General features: G+C 36.3%; 1 protein-coding gene across 3 annotated transcripts in view; it reads left to right on the top strand.

Annotated features, from left to right (window-relative positions):
- Positions 1-14,600, top strand: part of LOC112058473 (CUGBP Elav-like family member 2) — a 511,519-nt gene that overhangs the window by 107,900 nt on the left and 389,019 nt on the right. The window contains exon 1 of one of the 3 annotated variants that reach the window (XM_024099328.2): positions 4,806-4,924. The exons of 1 other annotated variant lie outside the window; for it this stretch is intronic. The gene's annotated coding sequence lies outside the window, so the exon portion shown is untranslated. Of the gene's footprint in view, positions 1-4,805; positions 4,925-14,600 lie in introns of those variants that run through there. One more of the 3 variants, XM_024099329.2, reaches the window with a different exon arrangement.

The raw sequence follows: 14,600 nt of genomic DNA, 5'->3' as shown, positions 1-14,600 counted from the left end.
CACAAACATTCGCCTTTATAATATGAGTGTGATAATGTTATGAGTTTGATACAGTGAATCGCGTTGAATTGCACCCATTCACCGACACCGCGGTATGATCGTAAATAATCGTTGACATTTACATATTTCGATTGTTATCGTCGGTGTAGACACGCCCTATCGTTTGTTGCCAAAATTGCTGCGAAGATAAGAGCTATTTATAACGGCTGTTTATTAGTTTATTTCGCTGCTGGACATATTTTCAATGTTAAATTATGTAATAATCATATTAACATCATATTAACACCTTCCTGAGGGTGATTAGCGAAAAGTATGACTGTCCCATACTGAGGCACTGGATACACACACATACCTGTGTGCCCGGTGTGTCAGTATGTAGGGGCAGATATCTTAAGTAAGTATTATACCTAAATATGTAGTGTTATTATTTCTCTTTTTTTATTTTTTATTTTTTTTGGTCTGTATTTATTTTACTAACATATATTTTTAAGCTATTGTCTTTTTTTTTGTACACTAACAACTATGGGTCAAGGCCTGAAATAAACATATTTTATTTTTATTTTTATTTTTATTTTTTTTTATTTATTAAATTTCATGTAAGCTTTTGTTGAAATTCCTCAGTGCCTAAAGACAAAAGTCTTCGAACAGTGCGTGTTGCCAGTGATGACCTATGGTTCCGAGACTTGGTCGCTAACTATGGGCCTTATAAGAAAGCTCAGAGTCACACAGCGGGCGATTAAACAAGCTATGTTAGGAGTATCTCTGCGATAAAGATTATGGTTCCCGTGAGATTTCTATTAAACAGAATTTCAAGCGAACTGAGTCACGGGTGTCCGCTACTAGCCTACAACTTTTTTTTTTGCAGTTTGTTCCCAACTAAATTCAAAGGTCATATCACGATCTAAAACTTCTTATTTGCCTGTCATACTATTATAGTAGGAGCGCCAAATGTCAAAGTTTCAACCTTTATAAAATGTGGGAGGTTTGACCACTACAGGCTTTTGTTAGGTACTATAACGAAAAACATTTCTTTCCAGAATAAACTATCAAACTGCGAAGTAATAGATACAACTAAATTTCCCAGTTTGTAACGTAAGTAGGTTAATCATTTTCCAAACTAATACAATATTCCCATTTAAATTGATAACTAACTTCATTATGTACCCTTAGGACTAAAGTAAATATTTGTAAGTAAAGTTCGACATACCGAAACCTTTCAATATTTAGTTCACAAATATTATATAGATGGTACATATTTAACGTTACTAATCCTAAATACAAGGAATCAACAACGTATCTCTATTTTTATTCTTTAGAAGTTGATTTGACTACAATCTCACCTGATGGTAAGTGATGATGCAATCTAAGATGGTATTTTTAGATTGGTAGAAGTAGCATGAAAATCCACACCCCATCCGGTTTCTACACGGCATCGTACTGGAAAGCTAAATCGCTTGGCAATACGTCTTTGCCGGTAGGATGATAACTAGCCCCGGCCGAAGCCTTCCACCAGCCAGACCTGGACTAATTAAGAAAATCTCAATCGGTCCAGCCGAATTGAACCCAGTCTTGAAGATACACCTCTAAATCAAATCAAATCTCTACTGTGGAATAACTAAGATAACCTCTTTCGCGCAGTTGGACCCAGAAGAAAGCCAGTCTTCTGGTTTTTTGTCAGTTGTATCTGCGTTCTGAATCATTACTCACTGACTTGACTTTTCAAAAGTGCGTGTATAGAAAACTACATGAAATGAATGATTTTAATTTGCTATCGTATAAAATAAATATTGAATATAAAGTTTTCAAGTTGGGATTCCAATTAAAAAGCTTCTTTTAAATAAAATGTAAATTCTAAAATGCATTCGTTACAAAGGAATACCTACGTTTCGTAATGCGGAAAATTCCATTGCAGGCCAGGGAGCCGTCCGGTGACGTCATGCTAACGTGTTTGCGTCCGTCCGGGAAATGAATTTGCAAAATTTTTCTACGTAATGTAAACGAACTTAGTGCGATAACATACAACTGCGCTTGTTGTTGAATTCTTCATAGGAATTCAGTTAGTACAATAATAAAACATAATAGAAATTGAAAATTTTGAAAAACTGGTCATGAAATTATTAAATACACTCTCGATAAAGACATCAAGAGCCGTGATAGCCCTCTGCCTCCAATTGCGGAGGATGTGAGTTCGAATCCGGTCCGGGGCATGCACCTCCAACTTTGCAGTTGTGCGCATTTTAAGAAATTAATTATCACGTCTCAAACGGTGAAAGAAAACATTGTGAGGAAACCTGCACACTAGAGAATTTTCTTAATTTTCTGCGTGTGTGAAGTCTGCCAATCTGCATTGGGCCAGCGTGGTGGACTATTGGCCTAACCCCTCTCATTCTGAGAGGAGACTCGAGCTCAGCAGTGAGCCGAATATGAGTTGATAATAATAAAAAAGACATCAATATTCGCTTTCAGTGAGCTTCATTTGGGACCTCGCTCGAGTACATTTGCAGACTATAAACGTAGTTGGTATATAAACGTAATTAGATTTTATTAAACACCCTTTCGAAAGCCATAATTACATTGCTATGGACCGGTTTTACAAGTGTCGGACTGTTCTTTTCATTTGATTACTGTGTCAAAGTGGCATAATTTACGTTTAAATTATCCGACATTTATCAGAAGGTAGTGAAACGTACGCAAAACTAAACTTTCTCAAACCTAACAACTTCAAATAAACACAACTCTTGTTTCTGTTTACATCAAACGATTTTTTTTCCACCCCCATTAATAAAATTTCCAACAATAGCGCCATGAATACAATTACACGCTCAGATGTGCATACAAAACATCGCCATCATCGCGGCGGGGGCCCAATCGTCGCGCCGAGGGCCCAAACGTCGCTGGGAGGGCCCGATCGTCGGAGGGAACCCTTAGCAACATTCAATTATATCGAGATGCTTTACTAGTCGCGATGGAGACCACCACCCCTCAATTATCACTCATTCGAGAACATCATTATCGACGCAACGCTGCGTAGTAAAGTTCCGGGTTCGATTTTTTTTATTTACTTTTAAAAATGCGTAGTGAGTTCCGTGATCTATTGCTTATTATTTTCCTTTAAAAATATTACTCCGTGTAAAACTTTATTCATAATAATTGGTTTAGTTTTCGATTTTACTTATCACCATTGTAAAGTATCATCACCTGACGTTTTAAAAGTGCTAGTAAGATAAGCCTACTTAAATGAATTTTGACTTTGACTTAGCCCTTCAAACTATGTCAAAAGTTTGTGCTTTGGTTGGTTTAACAAATATTTTAACGGTAGTAGTAGGCAACTAGAACTCTATACTGAGAAAAATAAGCTACTTAAATGAGCTACTTACGTAAGGAGCTTGCACATTACTACTTACAGGTGCAGCATACGAACAATAGATGCCTTATACTTAGTAATGATGCTGGGTCATAATGTATAAGATCATTTTATAAAAATATAAAGTTTTCTTTTTTCCAAGTAATCCTGGACATTAGTGTTACACATTGGTGGACACATACGTGTAAAGCCACCGGTCCCGATCTCTAATAGAGTAACAGGTGAGGATTGAACCTTTGACCTCTCGGTATTTAGTCCCCATTAATTTTTTTCTACTCATGTTATATGAATACAAAAAACAAAACCTGAAAAATTAAAGAATGTATTGAGTGTTGTATGTATTAAGTGAAAAATTATTAACAAAAAGTTCAAATAACTTAAAAAATATTTAAAAACCTACATGGAATGTATCACTCCTTATAATTTTAAATGGCATCTATAATGTGTTTAATTAACTTCATCTGAAGTGTCTCATTAGGGGTAAATTAGAAGAGATTATTTCCGGGACAGAAAAAAATACGGAAATGAATTTCATACCTATAAATATAGCTACGCAATCTTTGCTCTACGAAAGTCAAGCTTACAAGCTTTCTAAAGTCTAAGATTTTAGATTTTAAATTTTAAGTTCTGTATTAGAAACGATCTTCACCTATCTGTTTATTGGATGAAAAGTGATTTATATCTTTAGTACGTTAAAAAATATACTGCAAGTAGGTTGCCTCAAACTCCTGGCCAAACTATCACTAATGAATTTAGAAACGTTACAAGCTGGGTAATCATCTGATGGTTAGTAGTTAACGATCCTACTTCCTACTAATATTATAAACGTGAACGTTTGTATGGATGTATGTTTGTACGTTTGGATGTTTGTTACTCTTTAACGCCTATTACTAAAGCGATTTGGCTAAAGTTTGGAATGGAAATAGATTTTACTCTGTTTTAACACATAGGCTACTTTTTATCCCGAAAAAATCCATGGATTCCCGAGATTTGCAAAAACCTGATGATTTTGGTGATATGAATGTTTGTTACTCTTTCACGCCTCGGCTACTGAACCGAATCACCTGAAATTTTAAGTTGAGATAGATTAGAGTCTGGATTAACACATAGGCTACTTTTTATCCCGGAAAAATAAATGGTGCCCCAGGGATTTGTAAAAAGCTAAATTCCACGCGGACGAAGTCGCGGGCGTCCACTAGTAGCCTATAAATAACAGAGTAACACTTTCAAGGCATAGACGTACGTATGCTTACTATCTGCTTGTTCCTCCAACTATCACTATAAAAAGCTTTCAAGTCAATCACAGTACGCAAGAATAAGATTAAAATTTGTTGAACACGCGCGGCGGGGATGCGAAACAAAGAAAGGTTCGTAGGGCGGGCGGGGGCACGTGACGGCGTGACGGCGGGCGGCCAGGCTCGGGCAGTGACGCCGGCGTGCTTGCCGGCGTGAGACGTGTCACCGGCTCGGTCCCGGACCGGCGTAGCGTGCTCTCGTAACCGCGTATGTGTTGTGTGTTTGCAATCCTTCAAAATGCTGGAGACGTAGCGTCAGTGTACGGTAATGGCAGTTGCGATATTTTATACGATAACCTCATCCATCGCGGTGATTTGTCGGCGATATGTAACGCTTTATCTCACCGTGGCCGGCGATGGACTACGAACCGAATGGTGAGTGCTCTCTCCTCCCCTGTAACATTGAATTGTGCACAAATTGCAAATTATAAAACGGCCGATACGGTCATTTCATTCAATCGGAACGGTATTGCTACTATGGTATGCTCTCGTAAAAAACAATTTATTTTCTCGATGCTCTCCGGTGATACCGAACCGGTGTGTAAATAAATGGCTTATATGTAAATAAATATGGAGCCGTTTCCGTTGATATTATTTTTTTTACATTTCCTATAACAGTTCGTATTTAAATTTTCGTAAAAATATTGTACACCGTATCGCATGGTAGCGTCAATATGAATCTATGAATTTTTAACACTTGTTTTTAACTCCTAATGTGTAGTATTTGGTAATGTAAATAAAGTTTTATGAACAGATATTTACGTTTCTTAGTATTTCATTCACTTTCTATTTATTTGCTTTTTCGACTATATATTGAAAAAAATGTATATTAAAAACTAAAATGAACGTGAACCGGCTGATAAAATAAAAATAATAAAACAAGTAATACTACTTCATTAAATATACAAAAATCGAATTAGAATTACATTATTCACAGGCTGAGGAACCAAAAATATGTCCTTGAATAAAAATACAAACTTTTCACTAGTATTGTCATTTCCGTTGTAATGGATTTGAACTGTAAGATATATTGGTGTTCAACTAGAAATATAAGACATGCTTATCTTTGCGTCCAGTTAAAATTAACTATTATAGTTAGTGGGTCTAATTACATATTATATACTTAGACGATATACTATGTAAGTAAGTAATATAATTTTAAATAAAGTTTTGCTTGTCTGATTGTTCAGCTGTTGTTGATTGTTGATGAACTTAGGAGTTAGTGTGCCTCAGATAGCAGTAAAGCCTCAAGTATTCACACAAGTCACAATGTCACGGTTATTCTTAAAATCCATGATCTTTGCCATCAACAGGTCAAAGTTTTGAACCCTCTTGTACTACAAAGAGAGAACTAAACATGTAGTAACCCATTTAGGTACTTATACATGCTAATGGAATAATTATTATGATTATAATAAAACCAGTAACCAGTAGGTATAAATAGGTAGTAACAAATAATCCAACTAAAAATTATTCATATTTCGCAGATAATAACAAATAAATCACTTATTAATTTATTATCCTACTAATATTATTAACACGAAAGTTTGTTTAAATGTTTGTTTAGATGTTTGTTACTCTTTAATGCCGCAACTACTGAAGCGATTTGGCTGAAATTTGGAATGGAAATATATTTTAGTCTAGATTAACACATAGGCATATACTTTTCATCCCGAAATAATCCAAGGTTCCTGAGGGATTTGTGGAAAACTAAATTTCGCGCGGACGAAGTCGTGGGTGTCCGCTAGTTTAATAATAAATTTACGCAAAATAACTTATAAAATTATTATTTAATTACATTTTTTTCTTAATTTCTGGACCTAATTAGATAGTCCACGTGGACGAAGTCGCGGGTGTCCACTAGTTATTTATCACAATTCCATAAAATTGCAAAAAAACCTAAATACGTGGCAACTATGTAGTATGTACCAGTATATCCTGGTAAACCTGAAAAGGCTGCCTAAAATAGGATAATTTCAATTTTGGCGGCTCAATTACCCCGTTTTACATAATGTGGTCATCCGGCGATTATGTACGGCAAACAGTTTCGGTAATCTATTGATTTAACGTCAATACGCTAATACATTATTCGGGGCACGTAGCCACCTGTGCCCCGCTAGGTACATACCTGTACGGCGACGATTCGGAGCTTTGCTTATGTGAATCAGTTGAGAATTTACTTTACAAGTTCATAAGCTCTTTATACACTACTAGCAGACGCCCCGTGGTTTCGCCCGCACGGTTCCCGTTCCTGTGAGTAACTTAACTTACTATTGGTAAAAGAATTTTCAAAAACGGTTCAGTAGTTCTTGGTTGGTTGGTTTTTGGTTTCTTCAAACAGTGCGTGTTGCCAGTAATGGCCTACGGTTTCGAGATTTGGTCGCTTGCTTCATATGATGACTCAGAGTCACACAGCAGGCGATAGAACGATGTATGCTCAGAGTATCTTTGCGTGATTGAATCAGAAATGAGGAGATCCGCAGAAGAACCAAAGTCACCGACATAGCTCAACGAGTCGTGAAGCTGAAGTGTCAATGGACGGGGCACATATTTATCATACGACATAATGATATATTTATATATTAGTTTATTTTATGATATTTATAATTATTATATAATTTGTGTATTATGGTTTATGTATTAGTGTGTAGTTATTTGTATGTATGTATATGTACAATATTATTACGTACACACCACCTACAGTTGTCCTAATAAGTTCCTAAGCCTAAGGTTGCCTGGAAGAGATCGCTACTAAGCGATAAGGCCGCCTTTTGTATTCTACTTTTTCTTGTGTTTCTGTCTTGCTTGTTTTCTTTTATTTTTGTGGTGTACAAATAAAGTGTATTAAATAAAATAGTTCGATGAGCTGATGACGTTAGGGTACCGAGGTGCTGGAACAGCAACCCCACTCTAGAAAGCGCAGTGTTGGTAGACCCTCCACCAGGTAGACTGACGACATCAAGCGAGTCGCAGGGATTCGCTGGATGCAGGCGGCTCAGGATCGTGATGTTTTGAAGTTCCTCCAAAAGGCATATGCCCTGGAGTGGATGTCCATCGATGATTTGACGATGATGATGATGATGATGACGACGATGAACCCCTGGTTGGTTGGTCAACCTCACAAACTTTGCCTCTTTATAATATTAGTATTGATTGGCGGGTTATTTTTGTAGTAGGTAATAGTTGATGGAATAAATAGGTGATCAATTTGTTAGCCTCAACGAGATATCTCGTGACGAGAAAACATATATTGTCAACCAATAGCAGTAAAATATCATTAGGCTTACAAGACACGGGAAGACTTGCGCCCCTTCAACCTCTTTTTTACCGTATTAATATATATTGGTACGGAACCCTTCCAGCGCAAGTCCGACTCGCCCCTGGGCGCTTAAATTTTTAAATATTTTCCGATCAATTTTGTAATATGTCGCACATTTATAGCGACGGTCGGTTATTAAACTCGAAAACAGACCTCATTAACGAAAAATTTTTTACATTGCTTATTTTAATAAATCAGTGATAATGGCCGAGCGGAAAATTTGGAAAATTATCATAACATCATAATTAACCGCTGACTCTTTCAACGTGGCCATACAATTTAATCATATTAATACGACATCCACCATACAAGGGCCGCATTCCACCGAAGCTACGAACTCGTAGCGAAGCTCCATTGTTGTAGCAGACGTCCTGCGGATTCATTCATCCGTGTAGATAAAATAAAGCCTGTGACACCTGCCCACTGCCACTTCAACTTCGCTTGAAGTTGAAGTGGCAATGGGCCTCTTGATGAACAACTTGCTGAGCTCCATACTAGCTGTCCGATAGAAGGCATTCACATTCTCATCACACACATCAAGATCATTTGAGGTCGTTATTGGTGGTGGATATTGGACGGCTCGAGTTAATACGATTATCAACTCAAACTCAAATGAATGACTTTTTAAGATAAATCATCAATACATACTACATATTATATCAAATGCATAAATTAATGTTCACCTGAGCCCACCCTGGGGTCATGCCTGAAAATCAGCGCTACAGTTACTTAGCTGTAGCATAGAGCTGAGGCTTCGGCATTCAGCCGAAGCCTTAGTATTAAGTTGGTATTCATTCTCATGTTTTTTTTTTCTTATTTATGTTATGTTTTTTTAGCTGAATAAATGTTTTTACTATTATTATTATTATTAAATCTATTAACACAATACTTACTAAAAAAATCTAACTGTTTGTCTGTTTGTCCGGGCTTATCTTTGGAATGGCTTAACCGATGTTAATGGTACATTTAGTAGAAAGTAGAGGAGGCCATTAAGCAATTATAGGCTACTTTTTATCCCGAAAAATTACATGATTCCCGCGGAATTTACTAAAAAACTGAAATGATTTGTGAAGGCCGTTCCCTAGTAATAACAAGAATTATCAATTTGACATGATATATTTGTCATTTAAAAAGCGCTAGATATAAAAGCTTCACATCATAAGTATATTTTGTATCATTACGAAAATAAAGCTTATGGTAAAGTTTAATTATCACGTTTATTGGCTTCCTCCCTCGCTCAGCTACGAGTACATCACACTAGTGGAAAGTTAGCATTATGTTTTGATCCGCAAACATTTTCGTGTGGTAAATATTTCAATGGGCATAAATGACCCTCGTATCCGGTTTAAAAGCTCGGGTTTTATGTGTAAATATGATGCACTCCAACTATTGTGATATTATACATTACTAGCTGACGCCGCTCGGTTTCACCCGCGTGGTACCCGTTCCCGTATGAATACGGGAATAATATATAGCTTATAGCCTTCCTCAATATATGGGCTATCTAACACTGAATTAATTTTTCAAATCGGACCAGTAGTTCCTGAGATTAGCGCGTTCAATCAAACAAACAAACTCTTCAGCTTTATAATATTAGTATAGATTAATACGATAAAGAAAACATGAACTGATTCATTGGTGTAGTGGTTAGCTAATTCGGCTGCGGTCCAAGGTTCAAATCTCTTCTTTCTCGTGTCTCGGAGAGCACGTGAGGCCACTAAAACAACAATTTAGCTTAGACTAAAGACGGCATTGGGAGGTAGCCGGTTACAAGGATACAGATGCAGTGGTGTGCATACGATTGTTGATCAGGGTATGCACTAATAAGAAAGTTAACCAAACTGGGAAAATTTTCATTTAATTAGCATTAAGAAAACAACTCTTAGGGTATGCAGTACTTTAATGCATGTATGAAGTGCACGCCACTGCAGATGGTCAAATTTCGAAGTACCAAAGGTATTTTTTATTTTTTTCTATGGGTTAACATGAAAAAATATGTCTCCAATCACCAGACACTTTGAAGTACCTAACCCTGGGTTAGAGGACATTAAAGTATAAGGGATTTGAACCCATTTATAGGGGAAAACTAAGCAAGTGCGTCAAAGATATTTTTAAATGTATCATTTGCTATTATTAATAATTTGTGTCTATTATTTAATTTCGTTAGTCAAATTTATTTTTCTGACGAATATTTACCATTTAACAAATAGAACAATAAAAGAGAATAGTGTTGAATTAAAATTGTCAAAATTTATATTTTTAAACAATTTTGATTCAATAATTTTCTCTTGTTTGATACCATTATTTTTATTCAGTAGAATGATTAAAACTTTAATATTGTTGCCCATAGACGTTCTATTTTGAGCACAGTTTGAAGAGACAACTCGTTAAGTTCTGTGGAAACTGTTTTTTTTTAATATCAACTCGATACCTCGATATTTCGAGTACAATAGAAAATCGATATAACAAGATATTGTTATGAACCGTTCGCATTGTTGGGCCAGAACAATACGCGGGGACAATTCAAAGGATCCAAGATTTCGATCAGCCGATATAACTCCGCGGAAGTGAAATTTCTGCTATTATTATGGATTTCTCGGCGGCGTTCGGGCTTATATAGCTACTCGCATAACTATAGAAACTAAATATAAGTAGGTATATGTCTATCCATCTCTTAAGTTATCCGCATTAGCCTATTTATTTTTATTTTTTACAAGTTAGCCCTTGACTACAATCTCAACGTCTACAATCTAGCCACTCCAGTGGATATAACCTCTGCCTCCAATTCCGGAGGGTGTGGGTTCAAATCCGGTCCGGGGCATGCACCTCCTACTTTTCAGATGTGTGCTTTTTCAGAAATTAAATATCACGTGTCTCAAACGGTGAAGGAAAACATTGTGAGGAAACCTGCATACCTGATAATTTTCTGCGTGTGTAAAGTCTATCAATCCACATTGGGCCAGCGTGATGGACTATTGGCCTAACCCCTCTCATTCTGAGAGGAGACTTGAGCTCAGCAGTGAGCCGAATATGGGTTGATAACGACGACAATCTCACCTGATGGTAACTGATGATGCAGTCTAAGATGGAAACGGGCTAACTTGTTAGGAGGAGGATGAAAATCCACACCCTTTTCAGTTTCTACGCGGCATTGAACCGGAACGCTAAATCGCTTGGCGGTACGTCTTTGCCGGTAGGGTGGTAACTAGCCTCGACTAACTAACTAGCCGAAGCCTCCCACCATCCAGACCTGGACCAATTAAGAAAATCTCAATCTGCCCAGCGGGATCGAACCCAGGACCACCGTTTTTGTAAATCCACCGCGCATACCACTGCGCCACGGATACTTGAAAATATAAATATAAATATTACTTGAAAATCATCGTCTCATTAAAATTATTTACATATCTTACAAACATACCCGTACTGTCGTCGTATTCGTTTGTTCAGAAACTCCGTAGCAGCGTAGACATCTCGAGAATTCTTGTTTACGTTATATCTTTCCGTTCACAAATAACACAAAAGATTCCCCAAATGCACAAACCCACTCCGAACATAATAAATGTGCAAACGTTCGCCGTCCCATCAATTTTCATCCTTAGACACGATGTTATAACGTTGTTGTTATTAAAATTACGCTTTTAGTCTAGGAGGTGGTTGTAAAATCTTCTGAGTCATCACATGAGCTGTTTGACGCTGTTTTTCGAACTAGGGATTCTCTCTACGCTTCAATGTTTTTTATACTAATATTAAAATAAGGTAAAGTTTGTGGTATTGTAGGGGGTAAACTCTCTAGGGATCTACTGAACTCTGATTATAAAAACAAATATGTTATATATTTTTATTCTCGCATATCACGCGGCACTGGCTAATCAAATAAATGCTTCGTTTCAAAGTTTGTTGCACAAATTAACAGGTAAAGGGGTATGTTCTAAAATAATTTATATCGCATAAATCTCTTTGTATTTGAAAACATTACAATACATAATTCTGAGATAGGTACAGCTACTGTTGAGTTACTTAATATTTATTTTTCACTTTTCAATATAAGGTATGTACCCGAATTAAACTTTGTGTTTATTGGTGGAGAATGAGTTACAGATACCTACATAATTATGTCACCGAGATCAAAAAATTAAATGTGTCTAAAGTTTAACAAGCTATCTCTGGGTCTATTTTAATAAAACGCATGACTACATTCATTAGAACGTGGACTGCGCGGGGCGGTGCGGTTTTTTGTTTCTACCCTCATTAATTGTTCTTTAATGAGAGTCCACGTGCCGGAGCGTTGTTTTTATTACACGGTGGCATAATCCACGTATAATGTAGTCTGGGGACAAATTGACCGAGATCAAGGTATACTCGATAGGTTATTGAGAACACTTCTGATGCAATTCAATCCACATATTATATTTTTTGTGCTTGCTTGTTGCGTCCAATTTCTTATCTACACTAATAATATAAAAGCTTGTGTCTCTTGTGAGTGTGTAGGCTATATTTTATTTACTTTATTTCTACGGAAACCTTGTGAAAACGCAACTTAATATAATTAACATCTAATTAATAACAACCGCGTATTTCGTATTCCGTAGAGTCCATTGATGTCATATACCTACTCTAAGATAATTCACGATTTTTTCATCAATAATATAATTTTTATTAGTTGGCATTAAATAAATAGTGCATACGAAATAACATGACTTGAGAATTACTAACAATCAGTGGCGTGCACTTCATAGATGCGAAAATGCTGTACCTACCCTCCTGAGAACCCATTAAGAAACTGCATTAGAGAAGGAATTTTCCATTTTGTAAATATAGTGCATGCCCTAGTAAAACTCATTGTGCACGCCACTGCTAACAATAGCTAGTTGGTAAATTTCGAATAGGTATGTCGTTGAACATGAGTTAAAGTTAGTGAATTGCCTGCAGGCATAACTACATTGCAAATCTTTGGTGGAAGACCATCGTAAAAATGATATACTGCTCGAATTCTGGAGTACAGACTAATCTACATAAGGGATAATCTTGTTTAATGGCGACAGGGGTGCAGAGTGGCGCGCCGATAGGATGTTATAAATCTAACAAAGAGTCACTGAAGGCCAAACCACGCAGTGAAGGGACCACGCAGTATGGCATTGCATACAAATCTTTCTGTGATACAATATTAAAAAAATCGTCTTTAAAACTTACAACTCTCAGCAAAATACTCCAGAAATAGACCAAGTTCTTCTTTTTCTTTCATAGGCCTTTTCCGCACTTGGGCACCTAATGGTTGGCCGTTGTATGTAGGTCCATTTGAAGCTGGTCCCCGCTGGGGTCACTCCAGCCAACCGAACTTGCTCCAAAAACTTAACAGACTTATCTAATATAATAAAAGATTATCTGCATTACACGATTGTGTGCTTAGTTTTTAATACATAGGTTGTAAAATGGTCGTAAACAAAAAAAAAACAAACCTTAGCTGAGTTTGTTGTGGGCTCTTCTCGGACCAAGGCGTATTTGGAACCCTCGTAAGTTTGATTTTAAGTTTTCGACTATTATTGCCACTATTAGATTAGATTAAATTAAATTATGAAACAACTTGACTTTTCAAAAGTGCTTGTAAAGTGAGCCTAATTGAAATAAATGAATTTAGTTTTTTTTTTATAAAAATCTTTTAAGGACTTAGATTCACCATCACCACGCTTAGCGGATAGGTTGATAATGTTACAATCATTTACGTTCAATGTTGGTGTTAATTACCGAAACTGGCCAGTTAACGTGCTTTCCGACAAAAGTTGGGGGTAACACCACCACCTTGCCTACTGGGCTGAGAAATTATACTGACAATTTCTTAGAATAAGAAAAATTCAGTATCTCGCATCTCGACCCAGGATTCGGAGCCAGGACTTTGTAATCCGAAACCACATGAGCTTACCATTGGACCAATGAGGCAGTTCTATTGCATCGGCAATATTATATTTAAGGTTTAGGGTTTAAGATGATATTTATTCTCAAAAAATGGCTTAACCGCTAACATGAGAACATAACTTTTAACTTAAATTAACTTATATTACTTCGCCGTCATATTTTTTGCTATTATTCACTCAATTAGTTCAGTCATAATTATTTAAACTGCTGTGGATTACTTAACATATTGTAATCTGCTAGTTTAGTTTTAAATGCATTGAGTGAGTTTACATTTTTAATTGGTGTCGGTATTATAATGAAAAATTTGGCTCCTTCATAGGTAGGGGTCTTTTTATCATAAGTTGTTCTCGTTACAGGTAAAGTAAGGAAACTGGCTCGACGGCTTTTATTTTTTCTTTTGGTAAAAAATATATTAGTGAGGATCGTCTTGTTTAAAGATTTTTTAATAAACATGCACGTGATATATGTATAAAGTTGATATATTTCAGATGAAATACAGGAATGCGTCAGATAAGCTAGGTGGATCATTTTTTCAATTTCTGTGTGTGTTTTTTTTCATTAATATGACAGGTAAGTATGGTTTCTGAATAAACACAATTTTACAGAGTTTTTTTCCCTCAGATATTACTTTTAATTTGTCAACCTCTTACATAAAGAGCTCCATTTATTTTCGTATTCGATACAATATTGATTTAAAGCAGGCAGCAAA

The sequence above is a fragment of the Bicyclus anynana genome, chromosome 9 (genome assembly GCF_947172395.1).
Source record: "Bicyclus anynana chromosome 9, ilBicAnyn1.1, whole genome shotgun sequence".
NCBI classification, from domain to species: Eukaryota; Metazoa; Arthropoda; class Insecta; order Lepidoptera; family Nymphalidae; genus Bicyclus; species Bicyclus anynana.
This window is presented reverse-complemented; position numbering and strand designations above follow the sequence as displayed.